Consider the following 16,811-nt stretch of genomic DNA (forward strand, 5'->3'; position numbering starts at 1 on the left):
AAACCCACTGTCCCAAAACCAAACACACTGTCCCTAACCCAAACACACTGTCCCTAACCTATACACACTGTCCCACACCCAAACAAACTGTCCCTAAACGAAAAACACTGTCCCTAACGCAAACACACTGTCCCTAACCCAAACACACTGTTCCAAACCCAAACACACTGTCCCTAACCCATACACACTGTCCCAAACCCAAACAAACTGTCCCTAACCTATACACACTGTTCCTAACCCATACACACTGTCCCAAACTGAAACACGCCGTCTCTAACCCAAACACACTGTCCCAAACACACTGTCCCAAACAAACTGTCCCTAACCGAAAAACACTGTCCCTAACCCAAACACACTGTCCCAAACCCAAACACACTGTCCCTAACCCAAACACACTGTCCCTAACCCAAACACACTGTCCCACACCCAAACACACTGTCCCACACCCAAACACACGGTCTCAAACCGAAACACACTGTCCCTAACCGAAACACACTGTCCCTAACCGAAACACACTGTCCCTAACCCAAACACACTGTCCCACACCCAAACACACTGTCCCTAACCTATACACACTGTCTCAAACCGAAAAACACTGTCCCTAACCCAAACACACTGTCCCTAACCTATACACACTGTCTCAAACCGAAACACACTGTCCCTAACCCAAACACACTGTCCCTAACCGAAACCCACTGTCCCAAAACCAAACACACTGTCCCTAACCCAAACACACTGTCCCTAACCCAAACACACTGTCCCACACCCAAACACACTGTCCCACACCCAAACACACGGTCTCAAACCGAAACACACTGTCCCAAACCCAAACACGCCGTCTCTAACCCAAACACACTGTCCCAAACACACTGTCCCAAACACACTGTCCCTAACCGAAAAACACTGTCCCTAACCCAAACACACTGTCCCTAACCCAAACACACTGTCCCAAACCCAAACACACTGTCCCTAAACCAAACAAACTGTCCCTAACCTATACACACTGTTCCTAACCCATATACGCTGTTCCTAACCCATACACACTGTCCCCTACTGAAACACACTGTCCCTAACCTATACACACTGTCCCTAACCGAAACACACTGTCCCTAACCGAAACACACTGTCCCTAACCGAAACACACTGTCCCTAACCGAAACACACTGTCCCTAACCCAAACACACTGTCCCACACCCAAACAAACTGTCCCTAACCCAAACACACTATTCCAAACCCAAACAAACTGTCCCTAACCCAAACAAACTGTCCCTAACCTATACACACTATCCCTAACCGAAACACACTGTCCCTAACCGAAACCCACTGTCCCAAAACCAAACCCACTGTCCCAAAACCAAACACACTGTCCCTAACCCAAACACACTGTCCCTAACCTATACACACTGTCCCACACCCAAACAAACTGTCCCTAAACGAAAAACACTGTCCCTAACGCAAACACACTGTCCCTAACCCAAACACACTGTTCCAAACCCAAACACACTGTCCCTAACCCATACACACTGTCCCAAACCCAAACAAACTGTCCCTAACCTATACACACTGTTCCTAACCCATACACACTGTCCCAAACTGAAACACGCCGTCTCTAACCCAAACACACTGTCCCAAACACACTGTCCCAAACAAACTGTCCCTAACCGAAAAACACTGTCCCTAACCCAAACACACTGTCCCAAACCCAAACACACTGTCCCTAACCCAAACACACTGTCCCTAACCCAAACACACTGTCCCACACCCAAACACACTGTCCCACACCCAAACACACGGTCTCAAACCGAAACACACTGTCCCTAACCGAAACACACTGTCCCTAACCGAAACACACTGTCCCTAACCCAAACACACTGTCCCACACCCAAACACACTGTCCCTAACCTATACACACTGTCTCAAACCGAAAAACACTGTCCCTAACCCAAACACACTGTCCCTAACCTATACACACTGTCTCAAACCGAAACACACTGTCCCTAACCCAAACACACTGTCCCTAACCGAAACCCACTGTCCCAAAACCAAACACACTGTCCCTAACCCAAACACACTGTCCCTAACCGAAACACACTGTCCCACACCCAAACAAACTGTCCCTAACCGAAAAACACTGTCCCTAACCCAAACACACTGTCCCTAACCTATACACACTGTCTCAAACCGAAACACACTATCCCTAACCGAAACACACTGTCCCTAACCGAAACACACTGTCCCTAACCCAAACACACTGTCCCTAACCCAAACCCACTGTCCCAAAACCAAACACACTGTCCCTAACCCAAACACACTGTCCCTAACCCAAACACACTGTCCCAAACCGAAACACACTGTCCCAAACCCAAACACGCTGTCTCTAACCCATACACACTGTCCCTAACCCAAACACACTGTCCCTAAAAGAACCACACTGTCCACAACCGAAACACGCCGTCTCTAACCCAAACACACTGTCCCAAACACACTGTCCCAAACAAACTGTCCCTAACCGAAAAACACTGTCCCTAACCGAAAAACACTGTCCCTAACCCAAACACACTGTCCCAAACCCAAAAACACTGTTCCAAACCCAAACACACTGTCCCTAACCTATACACACTGTCCCTAACCGAAATGCACTGTCCCTAACCGAAACGCACAGTCCCTAAACGAAACACACTGTCCCTAACCGAAACACACTGTCCCACACCCAAACAAACTGTCCCTAACCGAAAAACACTGTCCCTAACCCAAACACACTGTCCCTAACCCAAACACACTGTTCCAAACCCAAACACACTGTCCCTAACCCATACACACTGTCCCAAACCCAAACAAACTGTCCCTAACCTATACACGCCGTCCCTAACCCAAACACACTGTCCCTAACCCAAACACACTGTCCCTAACCAAAACACACTGTCCCTAAACGAAACAAACTGTCCTTAACCGAAACGCACTGTCCCTAACCGAAACACACTGTCCCTAACCCAAACACACTGTCCCACACCCAAACAAACTGTCCCTAACCCAAACACACTGTTCCAAACCCAAACACACTGTCCCTAACCCAAACACACTGTCCCTAACCGAAACACACTGTCCCTAACCGAAACACACTGTCCCTAACCGAAACACACTGTCCCTAACCGAAACACACTGTCCCACACCCAAACACACTGTCCCTAACCTATACACACTGTCCCTAACCTATACACACTGTCCCTAACCCAAACAAACTGTCCCTAACCCAAACACACTGTTCCAAACCCAAACACACTGTCCCTAACCTATACACTCTGTCTCAAACCGAAACACACTGTCCCTAAACGAAATACACTGTCCCTAACCGAAACACACTGTCCCACACCCAAACACACTGTCCCACACCCAAACAAACTGTCCCTAACCCAAACACACTGTTCCAAACCCAAACACACTGTCCCTAACCCAAACAAACTGTCCCTAACCTATACACTCTGTCTCAAACCGAAACACACTGTCCCTAACCGAAACACACTGTCCCTAACCGAAACACACTGTCCCACACCCAAACAAACTGTCCCTAACCTATACACACTGTCTCAAACCGAAACACACTGTCCCTAACCGAAACACACTGTCCCTAACCCAAACCCACTGTCCCTAACCCAAACCCACTGTCCCTAAACCAAACCCACTGTCCCTAACCGAAACCCACTGTCCCAAAACCAAACCCACTGTCCCAAAACCAAACACACTGTCCCTAACCCAAACACACTGTCCCAAACCGAAACACACTGTCCCTAAAAGAACCACACTGTCCACAACCGAAACACGCCGTCTCTAACCCAAACACACTGTCCCAAACACACTGTCCCAAACAAACTGTCCCTAACCTATACACACTGTCCCTAACCGAAATGCACTGTCCCTAACCGAAACGCACTGTCCCTAAACGAAACACACTGTCCCTAAACGAAACACACTGTCCCTAACCCAAACACACTGTCCCTAACCGAAAAACACTGTCCCTAACCCAAACACACTGTCCCACACCCAAACAAACTGTCCCTAACCGAAAAACACTGTCCCTAACCCAAACACACTGTCCCTAACCCAAACACACTGTTCCAAACCCAAACACACTGTCCCTAACCCATACACACTGTCCCAAACCCAAACAAACTGTCCCTAACCCAAACACACTGTCCCTAACCCAAACACACTGTCCCTAACCCAAACACACTGTCCCTAACCCAAACAAACTGTCCCTAACCGAAACACACTGTCCCACACCCAAACACACTGTCCCTAACCTATACACACTGTCCCTAACCCAAACACACTGTCCCACACCCAAACAAACTGTCCCTAACCCAAACAAACTGTCCCAAACCCAAACACGCCGTCTCTAACCCAAACACACTGTCCCAAACACACTGTCCCAAACAAACTGTCCCTAACCGAAAAACACTGTCCCTAACCCAAACACACTGTCCCAAAACGAAACACACTGTCCCTAACCCAAACACACTGTCCCTAACCCAAACACACTGTCCCAAACCCAAACACACTGTCCCTAACTCAAACAAACTGTCCCTAACCTATACACTCTGTCTCAAACCGAAACACACTGTCCCTAACCGAAACACACTGTCCCTAACCGAAACACACTGTCCCTAAACGAAACACACTGTCCCTAACCGAAACACACTGTCCCACACCCAAACACACTGTCCCTAACCTATACACACTGTCCCTAACCTATACACACTGTCCCTAACCTATACACACTGTCCCTAACCGAAACACACTGTCCCTAACCCAAACCCACTGTCCCAAAACCAAACACACTGTCCCTAACCCAAACACACTGTCCCTAACCTATACACACTGTCCCACACCCAAACAAACTGTCCCTAAACGAAAAACACTGTCCCTAACGCAAACACACTGTCCCTAACCCAAACACACTGTTCCAAACCCAAACACACTGTCCCTAACCCATACACACTGTCCCAAACCCAAACAAACTGTCCCTAACCTATACACACTGTTCCTAACCCATACACACTGTCCCAAACTGAAACACGCCGTCTCTAACCCAAACACACTGTCCCAAACACACTGTCCCAAACAAACTGTCCCTAACCGAAAAACACTGTCCCTAACCCAAACACACTGTCCCAAACCCAAACACACTGTCCCTAACCCAAACACACTGTCCCTAACCCAAACACACTGTCCCACACCCAAACACACTGTCCCACACCCAAACACACGGTCTCAAACCGAAACACACTGTCCCTAACCGAAACACACTGTCCCTAACCGAAACACACTGTCCCTAACCCAAACACACTGTCCCACACCCAAACACACTGTCCCTAACCTATACACACTGTCTCAAACCGAAAAACACTGTCCCTAACCCAAACACACTGTCCCTAACCTATACACACTGTCTCAAACCGAAACACACTGTCCCTAACCCAAACACACTGTCCCTAACCGAAACCCACTGTCCCAAAACCAAACCCACTGTCCCTAACCCAAACACACTGTCCCTAACCCAAACACACTGTCCCACACCCAAACACACTGTCCCACACCCAAACACACGGTCTCAAACCGAAACACACTGTCCCTAACCGAAACACACTGTCCCTAACCGAAACACACTGTCCCACACCCAAACAAACTGTCCCTAACCGAAAAACACTGTCCCTAACCCAAACACACTGTCCCTAACCTATACACACTGTCTCAAACCGAAACACACTATCCCTAACCGAAACACACTGTCCCTAACCGAAACACACTGTCCCTAACCCAAACACACTGTCCCTAACCGAAACCCACTGTCCCAAAACCAAACACACTGTCCCTAACCCAAACACACTGTCCCTAACCCAAACACACTGTCCCAAACCGAAACACACTGTCCCAAACCCAAACACGCTGTCTCTAACCCATACACACTGTCCCTAACCCAAACACACTGTCCCTAAAAGAACCACACTGTCCACAACCGAAACACGCCGTCTCTAACCCAAACACACTGTCCCAAACACACTGTCCCAAACAAACTGTCCCTAACCGAAAAACACTGTCCCTAACCGAAAAACACTGTCCCTAACCCAAACACACTGTCCCAAACCCAAAAACACTGTTCCAAACCCAAACACACTGTCCCTAACCTATACACACTGTCCCTAACCGAAATGCACTGTCCCTAACCGAAACGCACAGTCCCTAAACGAAACACACTGTCCCTAACCGAAACACACTGTCCCACACCCAAACAAACTGTCCCTAACCGAAAAACACTGTCCCTAACCCAAACACACTGTCCCTAACCCAAACACACTGTTCCAAACCCAAACACACTGTCCCTAACCCATACACACTGTCCCAAACCCAAACAAACTGTCCCTAACCTATACACGCCGTCCCTAACCCAAACACACTGTCCCTAACCCAAACACACTGTCCCTAACCAAAACACACTGTCCCTAAACGAAACAAACTGTCCTTAACCGAAACGCACTGTCCCTAACCCAAACACACTGTCCCACACCCAAACAAACTGTCCCTAACCCAAACACACTGTTCCAAACCCAAACACACTGTCCCTAACCCAAACACACTGTCCCTAACCGAAACACACTGTCCCTAACCGAAACACACTGTCCCTAACCGAAACACACTGTCCCTAACCGAAACACACTGTCCCTAACCGAAACACACTGTCCCACACCCAAACACACTGTCCCTAACCTATACACACTGTCCCTAACCCAAACACACTGTCCCACACCCAAACAAACTGTCCCTAACCTATACACTCTGTCTCAAACCGAAACACACTGTCCCTAAACGAAATACACTGTCCCTAACCGAAACACACTGTCCCACACCCAAACACACTGTCCCACACCCAAACAAACTGTCCCTAACCCAAACACACTGTTCCAAACCCAAACACACTGTCCCTAACCCAAACAAACTGTCCCTAACCTATACACTCTGTCTCAAACCGAAACACACTGTCCCTAACCGAAACACACTGTCCCTAACCGAAACACACTGTCCCTAACCGAAACACACTGTCCCACACCCAAACAAACTGTCCCTAACCTATACACACTGTCTCAAACCGAAACACACTGTCCCTAACCGAAACACACTGTCCCTAACCCAAACCCACTGTCCCTAACCCAAACCCACTGTCCCTAAACCAAACCCACTGTCCCTAACCGAGACCCACTGTCCCAAAACCAAACCCACTGTCCCAAAACCAAACACAATGTCCCTAACCCAAACACACTGTCCCAAACCGAAACACACTGTCCCTAAAAGAACCACACTGTCCACAACCGAAACACGCCGTCTCTAACCCAAACACACTGTCCCAAACACACTGTCCCAAACAAACTGTCCCTAACCGAAAAACACTGTCCCTAACCGAAAAACACTGTCCCTAACCCAAACACACTGTCCCAAACCCAAAAACACTGTTCCAAACCCAAACACACTGTCCCTAACCTATACACACTGTCCCTAACCGAAATGCACTGTCCCTAACCGAAACGCACTGTCCCTAACCGAAACACACTGTCCCTAACCGAAACACACTGTCCCACACCAAAACACACTGTCCCACACCAAAACACACTGTCCCTAACCGAAACACACTGTCCCACACCCAAACAAACTGTCCCTAACCCAAACACACTGTTCCAAACCCAAACACACTGTCCCTAACCCAAACACACTGTCCCTAACCCAAACACACTGTCCCTAACCCAAACACACTGTCCCTAACCCAAACACACTGTCCATAACCGAAACACACTGTCCCACACCCAAACACACTGTCCCTAACCTATACACACTGTCCCACACCCAAACAAACTGTCCCTAACCTATACACACTGTCTCAAACCGAAACACACTGTCCCTAACCGAAACACACTGTCCCTAAACGAAACACACTGTCCCTAACCCAAACACACTGTCCCTAACCGAAACCCACTGTCCCAAAACCAAACCCACTCTCCCAAAACCAAACACACTGTCCCTAACCCAAACACACTGTCCCAAACCGAAACACGCTGTCTCTAACCCATACACACTGTCCCTAACCCAAACACACTGTCCCTAAAAGAACCACACTGTCCACAACCGAAACACGCCGTCTCTAACCCAAACACACTGTCCCAAACACACTGTCCCAAACAAACTGTCCCTAACCTATACACACTGTCCCTAACCGAAATGCACTGTCCCTAACCGAAACGCACTGTCCCTAAACGAAACACACTGTCCCTAAACGAAACACACTGTCCCTAACCCAAACACACTGTCCCTAACCGAAAAACACTGTCCCTAACCCAAACACACTGTCCCACACCCAAACAAACTGTCCCTAACCGAAAAACACTGTCCCTAACCCAAACACACTGTCCCTAACCCAAACACACTGTTCCAAACCCAAACACACTGTCCCTAACCCATACACACTGTCCCAAACCCAAACAAACTGTCCCTAACCCAAACACACTGTCCCTAACCCAAACACACTGTCCCTAACCCAAACAAACTGTCCCTAACCGAAACACACTGTCCCACACCCAAACACACTGTCCCTAACCTATACACACTGTCCCTAACCGAAACACACTGTCCCTAACCCAAACACACTGTCCCACACCCAAACAAACTGTCCCTAACCCAAACAAACTGTCCCAAACCCAAACACGCCGTCTCTAACCCAAACACACTGTCCCAAACACACTGTCCCAAACAAACTGTCCCTAACCGAAAAACACTGTCCCTAACCCAAACACACTGTCCCAAAACGAAACACACTGTCCCTAACCCAAACACACTGTCCCTAACCGAAACACACTGTCCCTAACCCAAACACACTGTCCCACACCCAAACACACTGTCCCTAACCTATACACACTGTCCCTAACCTATACACACTGTCCCTAACCGAAACACACTGTCCCTAACCCAAACACACTGTCCCTAACCCAAACACACTGTCCCACACCCAAACAAACTGTCCCTAACCCAAACACACTATTCCAAACCCAAACACACTGTCCCTAACCCAAACAAACTGTCCCTAACCTATACACTCTGTCTCAAACCGAAACACACTGTCCCTAACCGAAACACACTGTCCCACACCCAAACACACTGTCCCTAACCTATACACACTGTCTCAAACCGAAACACACTGTCCCTAACCGAAACACACTGTCCCTAACCGAAACCCACTGTCCCAAAACCAAACCCACTGTCCCAAAACCAAACACACTGTCCCTAACCCAAACACACTGTTCCAAACCCAAACACACTGTCCCTAACCCATACACACTGTCCCAAACCCAAACAAACTGTCCCTAACCTATACACACTGTTCCTAACCCATACACACTGTCCCAAACTGAAACACGCCGTCTCTAACCCAAACACACTGTCCCAAACACACTGTCCCAAACAAACTGTCGCTAACCGAAAAACACTGTCCCTAACCCAAACACACTGTCCCAAACCCAAACACACTGTCCCTAACCCAAACACACTGTCCCTAACCCAAACACACTGTCCCTAACCCAAACACACTGTCCCAAACCCAAACACACTGTCCCTAACCCAAACACACTGTCCCTAACCGAAACACACTGTCCCTAAACGAAACAAACTGTCCCTAACCGAAACACACTGTCCCACACCCAAACACACTGTCCCTAACCTATTCACACTGTCCCTAACCGAAACACACTGTCCCTAACCGAAACACACTGTCCCTAACCGAAACACACTGTCCCACACCCAAACAAACTGTCCCTAACCGAAAAACACTGTCCCTAACCCAAACACACTGTCCCTAACCTATACACACTGTCTCAAACCGAAACACACTGTCCCTAACCGAAACACACTGTCCCTAACCGAAACACACTGTCCCTAACCCAAACACACTGTCCCTAACCGAAACCCACTGTCCCAAAACCAAACACACTGTCCCTAACCCAAACACACTGTCCCTAACCCAAACACACTGTCCCAAACCGAAACACACTGTCCCAAACCGAAACACGCTGTCTCTAACCCATACACACTGTCCCTAACCCAAACACACTGTCCCTAAAAGAACCACACTGTCCACAACCGAAACACGCCGTCTCTAACCCAAACACACTGTCCCAAACAAACTGTCCCTAACCGAAAAACACTGTCCCTAACCCAAACACACTGTCCCTAACCCAAACACACTGTTCCAAACCCAAACACACTGTCCCTAACCCATACACACTGTCCCAAACCCAAACAAACTGTCCCTAACCTATACACACTGTTCCTAACCCATACACACTGTCCCAAACTGAAACACGCCGTCCCTAACCCAAACACACTGTCCCTAACCCAAACACACTGTCCCTAACCGAAACGCACTGTCCCTAAACTAAACACACTGTCCCTAACCGAAACACACTGTCCCACACCCAAACAAACTGTCCCTAACCGAAAAACACTGTCCCTAACCCAAACACACTGTCCCTAACCCAAACACACTGTTCCAAACCCAAACACACTGTCCCTAACCCATACACACTGTCCCAAACCCAAACAAACTGTCCCTAACCTATACACACTGTTCCTAACCCATACACACTGTCCCAAACTGAAACACGCCGTCCCTAACCCAAACACACTGTCCCAAACCCAAACACACTGTCCCTAACCGAAACACACTGTCCCTAAACGAAACAAACTGTCCTTAACCGAAACGCACTGTCCCTAACCTATACACACTGTCCCTAACCGAAACACACTGTCCCTAACCCAAACACACTGTCCCACACCCAAAAAAACTGTCCCTAACCTATACACACTGTCTCAAACCGAAACACACTGTCCCTAACCTATACACTCTGTCTCAAACCGAAACACACTGTCCCTAACCGAAACACACTGTCCCTAAACGAAATACACTGTCCCTAACCGAAACACACTGTCCCACACCCAAACACACTGTCCCACACCCAAACACACTGTCCCACACCCAAACACACTGTTCCAAACCCAAACACACTGTCCCTAACCCAAACAAACTGTCCCTAAGCTATACACTCTGTCTCAAACCGAAACACACTGTCCCTAACCGAAACACACTGTCCCTAACCCAAACACACTGTCCCTAACCGAAACCCACTGTCCCAAAACCAAACCCACTGTCCCAAAACCGAAACACACTGTCCCTAACCCAAACACACTGTCCCTAAAAGAACCACACTGTCCACAACCGAAACACGCCGTCTCTAACCCAAACACACTGTCCCAAACAAACTGTCCCTAACCGAAAAACACTGTCCCTAACCGAAAAACACTGTCCCTAACCCAAACACACTGTCCCAAACCCAAAAACACTGTTCCAAACCCAAACACACTGTCCCTAACCTATACACACTGTCCCTAACCGAAATGCACTGTCCCTAACCGAAACGCACTGTCCCTAAACGAAACACACTGTCCCTAACTGAAACACACTGTCCCACACCCAAACAAACTGTCCCTAACCTATACACACTGTCTAAAACCGAAACACACTGTCCCTAACCTATACACACTGTCCCTAACCTATACACACTGTCCCTAACCGAAATGCACTGTCCCTAACCGAAACGCACTGTCCCTAAACGAAACACACTGTCCCTAACTGAAACACACTGTCCCACACCCAAACACACTGTCCCTAACCCAAACACACTGTTCCAAACCCAAACACACTGTCCCTAACCCATACACACTGTCCCAAACCCAAACAAACTGTCCCTAAACGAAACACACTGTCCCTAACCGAAACACACTGTCCCTAACCCAAACACACTGTCCCACACCCAAACAAACTGTCCAAACCCAAACACACTGTTCCAAACCCAAACACACTGTCCCTAACCCAAACAAACTGTCCCTAACCTATACACTCTGTCTCAAACCGAAACACACTGTCCCTAACCGAAACACACTGTCCCACACCCAAACAAACTGTCCCTAACCTATACACACTGTCTCAAACCGAAACCCACTGTCCCAAAACCAAACACGCTGTCTCTAACCCATACACACTGTCCCTAACCCAAACACACTGTCCCTAACCGAAACCCACTGTCCCAAAACCAAACACGCTGTCTCTAACCCATACACGCCGTCTCTAACCCAAACACACTGTCCCAAACACACTGTCCCAAACACACTGTCCCAAACAAACTGTCCCTAACCTATACACACTGTCCCTAACCGAAATGCACTGTCCCTAACCGAAACGCACTGTCCCTAAAGGAAACACACGGTCCCTAACCGAAACACACTGTCCCACACCCAAACAAACTGTCCCTAACCGAAAAACACTGTCCCTAACCCAAACACACTGTCCCTAACCCAAACACACTGTTCCAAACCCAAACACACTGTCCCTAACCCATACACACTGTCCCAAACCCAAACAAACTGTCCCTAACCTATACACACTGTTCCTAACCCATACACACTGTCCCAAACTGAAACACGCCGTCTCTAACCCAAACACACTGTCCCTAACCCAAACACACTGTCCCTAACCCAAACACACTGTCCCTAACCCAAACACACTGTCCCTAACCGAAACAAACTGTCCCTAACCGAAACACACTGTCCCACACCCAAACACACTGTCCCTAACCTATACACACTGTCCCTAACCGAAACACACTGTCCCAAACAAACTGTCCCTAACCGAAAAACACTGTCCCTAACCCAAACACACTGTCCCAAACCCAAACACACTGTTCCAAACCAAAACACACTGTTCCTAATCGAAACGAAACGCACTGTCCCTAACCGAAACACACTGTCCCTAAACGAAACACACTGTCCCTAACCGAAACACACTGTCCCACACCCAAACACACGGTCCCTAACCCAAACACACTGTCCCAAACCCAAACACACTGTCCCAAACCGAAACATGCTGTCTCTAACCCCTACACACTGTCCCTAACCCAAACACACTGTCCCTAAAAGAACCACACTGTCCACAACCAAAACACACTGTCCCACACCCAAACAAACTGTCCCTAACCCAAACACACTGTTCCAAACCCAAACACACTGTCCCTAACGCAAACACACTGTCCCTAACCTATACACATTGTCCCTAACCGAAACACACTGTCCCTAACCGAAACACACTGTCCCACACCCAAACACACTGTCCCTAACCTATACACACTGTCCCTAAACGAAACACACTGTCCCTAACCGAAACACACTGTCCCACACCCAAACACACTGTCCCTAACCGAAACACACTGTCCCTAAACGAAACACACTGTCCCTAACCCAAACACACTGTCCCTAACCGAAACCCACTGTCCCAAAACCAAAAAACACTGTCCCAAAACCAAACACACTGTCCCTAACCCAAACACACTGTCCCAAACCGAAACACGCTGTCTCTAACCCATACACACTGTCCCAAACAAACTGTCCCTAACCGAAAAACACTGTCCCAAACCCAAACACACTGTCCCAAACCCAAACACACTGTTCCAAACCAAAACACACTGTTCCTAACCGAAACACACTGTCCCTAAAAGAACCACACTGTCCACAACCGAAACACGCCGTCTCTAACCCAAACACACTGTCCCAAACAAACTGTCCCTAACCGAAAAACACTGTCCCAAACCCAAACACACTGTCCCAAACCCAAACACACTGTTCCAAACCAAAACACACTGTTCCTAATCGAAACGAAACGCACTGTCCCTAACCGAAACACACTGTCCCTAAACGAAACACACTGTCCCTAACCGAAACACACTGTCCCACACCCAAACACACGGTCCCTAACCCAAACACACTGTCCCAAACCGAAACATGCTGTCTCTAACCCCTACACACTGTCCCTAACCCAAACACACTGTCCCTAAAAGAACCACACTGTCCACAACCAAAACACACTGTCCCTAACCCAAACACACTGTCCCACACCCAAACAAACTGTCCCACACCCAAACACACTGTTCCAAACCCAAACACACTGTCCCTAACGCAAACACACTGTCCCTAACCCAAACACACTGTCCCTAACCCAAACACACTGTCCCTAACCCAAACACACTGTCCCTAACCCAAACACACTGTCCCTAACCCAAACACACTGTCCCTAACCCAAACACACTGTCCCTAACCCAAACAAACTGTCCCTAACCGAAACACACTGTCCCACACCCAAACACACTGTCCCTAACCTATACACACTGTCCCTAAAAGAACCACACTGTCCACAACCAAAACACACTGTCCCACACCCAAACAAACTGTCCCTAACCCAAACACACTGTTCCAAACCCAAACACACTGTCCAAACCGAAACATGCTGTCTCTAACCCCTACACACTGTCCCTAACCCAAACACACTGTCCCTAAAAGAACCACACTGTCCACAACCAAAACACACTGTCCCACACCCAAACAAACTGTCCCTAACCCAAACACACTGTTCCAAACCCAAACACACTGTCCCTAACGCAAACACACTGTCCCTAACCTATACACATTGTCCCTAACCGAAACACACTGTCCCTAACCCAAACACACTGTCCCTAACCCAAACACACTGTCCCACACCCAAACAAACTGTCCCTAACCCAAACAAACTGTCCCAAACCCAAACACACTGTCCCTAACCCAAACACACTGTCCCTAACCGAAACACACTGTCCCTAACCGAAACACACTGTCCCAAACAAACTGTCCCTAACCCAAACACACTGTCCCTAACCCAAACACACTGTCCCAAACCCAAACACACTGTTCCAAACCAAAACACACTGTTCCTAATCGAAACGAAACGCACTGTCCCTAACCGAAACACACTGTCCCTAAACGAAACACACTGTCCCTAACCGAAACATGCTGTCTCTAACCCCTACACACTGTCCCTAACCCAAACACACTGTCCCTAAAAGAACCACACTGTCCACAACCAAAACACACTGTCCCTAACCCAAACACACTGTCTCAAACTCAAACACACTGTCCCTAACCTATACACACTGTCCCTAACCGAAACACACTGTCCCTAACCCAAACACACTGTCCCTAACGCAAACACACTGTCCCTAACCTATACACATTGTCCCTAACCGAAACACACTGTCCCAAACCCAAAAACACTGTCCCTAACCTATACACACTGTCCCTAACCGAAATGCACTGTCCCTAACCGAAACGCACTATCCCTAAACGAAACACACTGTCCCTAACCGAAACACACTGTCCCACACCCAAACAAACTGTCCCTAACCGAAAAACACTGTCCCTAACCCAAACACACTGTCCCTAACCCAAACACACTGTTCCAAACCCAAACACACTGTCCCTAACCCATACACACTGTCCCAAACCCAAACAAACTGTCCCTAACCTATACACACTGTTCCTAACCCATACACACTGTCCCAAACTGAAACACGCCGTCCCTAACCCAAACACACTGTCCCTAACCCAAACACACTGTCCCTAACCGAAACGCACTGTCCCTAAACTAAACACACTGTCCCTAACCGAAACACACTGTCCCACACCCAAACAAACTGTCCCTAACCGAAAAACACTGTCCCTAACCCAAACACACTGTCCCTAACCCAAACACACTGTTCCAAACCCAAACACACTGTCCCTAACCCATACACACTGTCCCAAACCCAAACAAACTGTCCCTAACCTATACACACTGTTCCTAACCCATACACACTGTCCCAAACTGAAACACGCCGTCCCTAACCCAAACACACTGTCCCAAACCCAAACAAACTGTCCCTAACCTATACACACTGTCTCAAACCGAAACACACTGTCCCTAACCCAAACACACTGTCCCTAACCGAAACCCACTGTCCCAAACCGAAACACGCTGTCTCTAACCCATACACACTGTCCCTAACCCAAACACACTGTCCCTAAAAGAACCACACTGTCCCAAACCGAAACACGCTGTCTCTAACCCATACACGCCGTCTCTAACCCAAACACACTGTCCCAAACACACTGTCCCAAACACACTGTCCCAAACACACTGTCCCAAACAAACTGTCCCTAACCTATACACACTGTCCCTAACCGAAATGCACTGTCCCTAACCGAAACGCACTGTCCCTAAAGGAAACACACGGTCCCTAACCGAAACACACTGTCCCACACCCAAACAAACTGTCCCTAACCGAAAAACACTGTCCCTAACCCAAACACACTGTCCCTAACCCAAACACACTGTCCCTAACCCAAACACACTGTCCCTAACCCATACACACTGTCCCAAACCCAAACAAACTGTCCCTAACCTATACACACTGTTCCTAACCCATACACACTGTCCCAAACTGAAACACGCCGTCTCTAACCCAAACACACTGTCCCTAACCCAAACACACTGTCCCTAACCCAAACACACTGTCCCTAACCCAAACACACTGTCCCTAACCGAAACAAACTGTCCCTAACCGAAACACACTGTCCCACACCCAAACACACTGTCCCTAACCTATACACACTGTCCCTAACCGAAACACACTGTCCCTAACCGAAACACACTGTCCCACACCCAAACAAACTGTCCCTAACCCAAACAAACTGTCCCAAACCCAAACACACTGTCCCTAACCCAAACACACTGTCCCTAACCGAAACACACTGTCCCTAACCGAAACACACTGTCCCAAACAAACTGTCCCTAACCGAAAAACACTGTCCCTAACCCAAAC

At 48.4% G+C, this 16,811-nt stretch overlaps 1 protein-coding gene across 1 annotated transcript in view; it reads left to right on the forward strand.

Moving 5' to 3' along the window:
• slc44a5a (solute carrier family 44 member 5a) overlaps positions 1-16,811 on the forward strand; it is a gene marked incomplete at its 5' end in the record, with an annotated part of 148,456 nt that overhangs the window by 82,256 nt on the left and 49,389 nt on the right. The gene's annotated exons all lie outside the window — the stretch shown is intronic.

Source organism: Coregonus lavaretus (assembly GCF_964263955.1).
Source record: "Coregonus lavaretus genome assembly, chromosome: 19".
In the NCBI taxonomy this organism is placed as follows: domain Eukaryota; kingdom Metazoa; phylum Chordata; class Actinopteri; order Salmoniformes; family Salmonidae; genus Coregonus; species Coregonus lavaretus.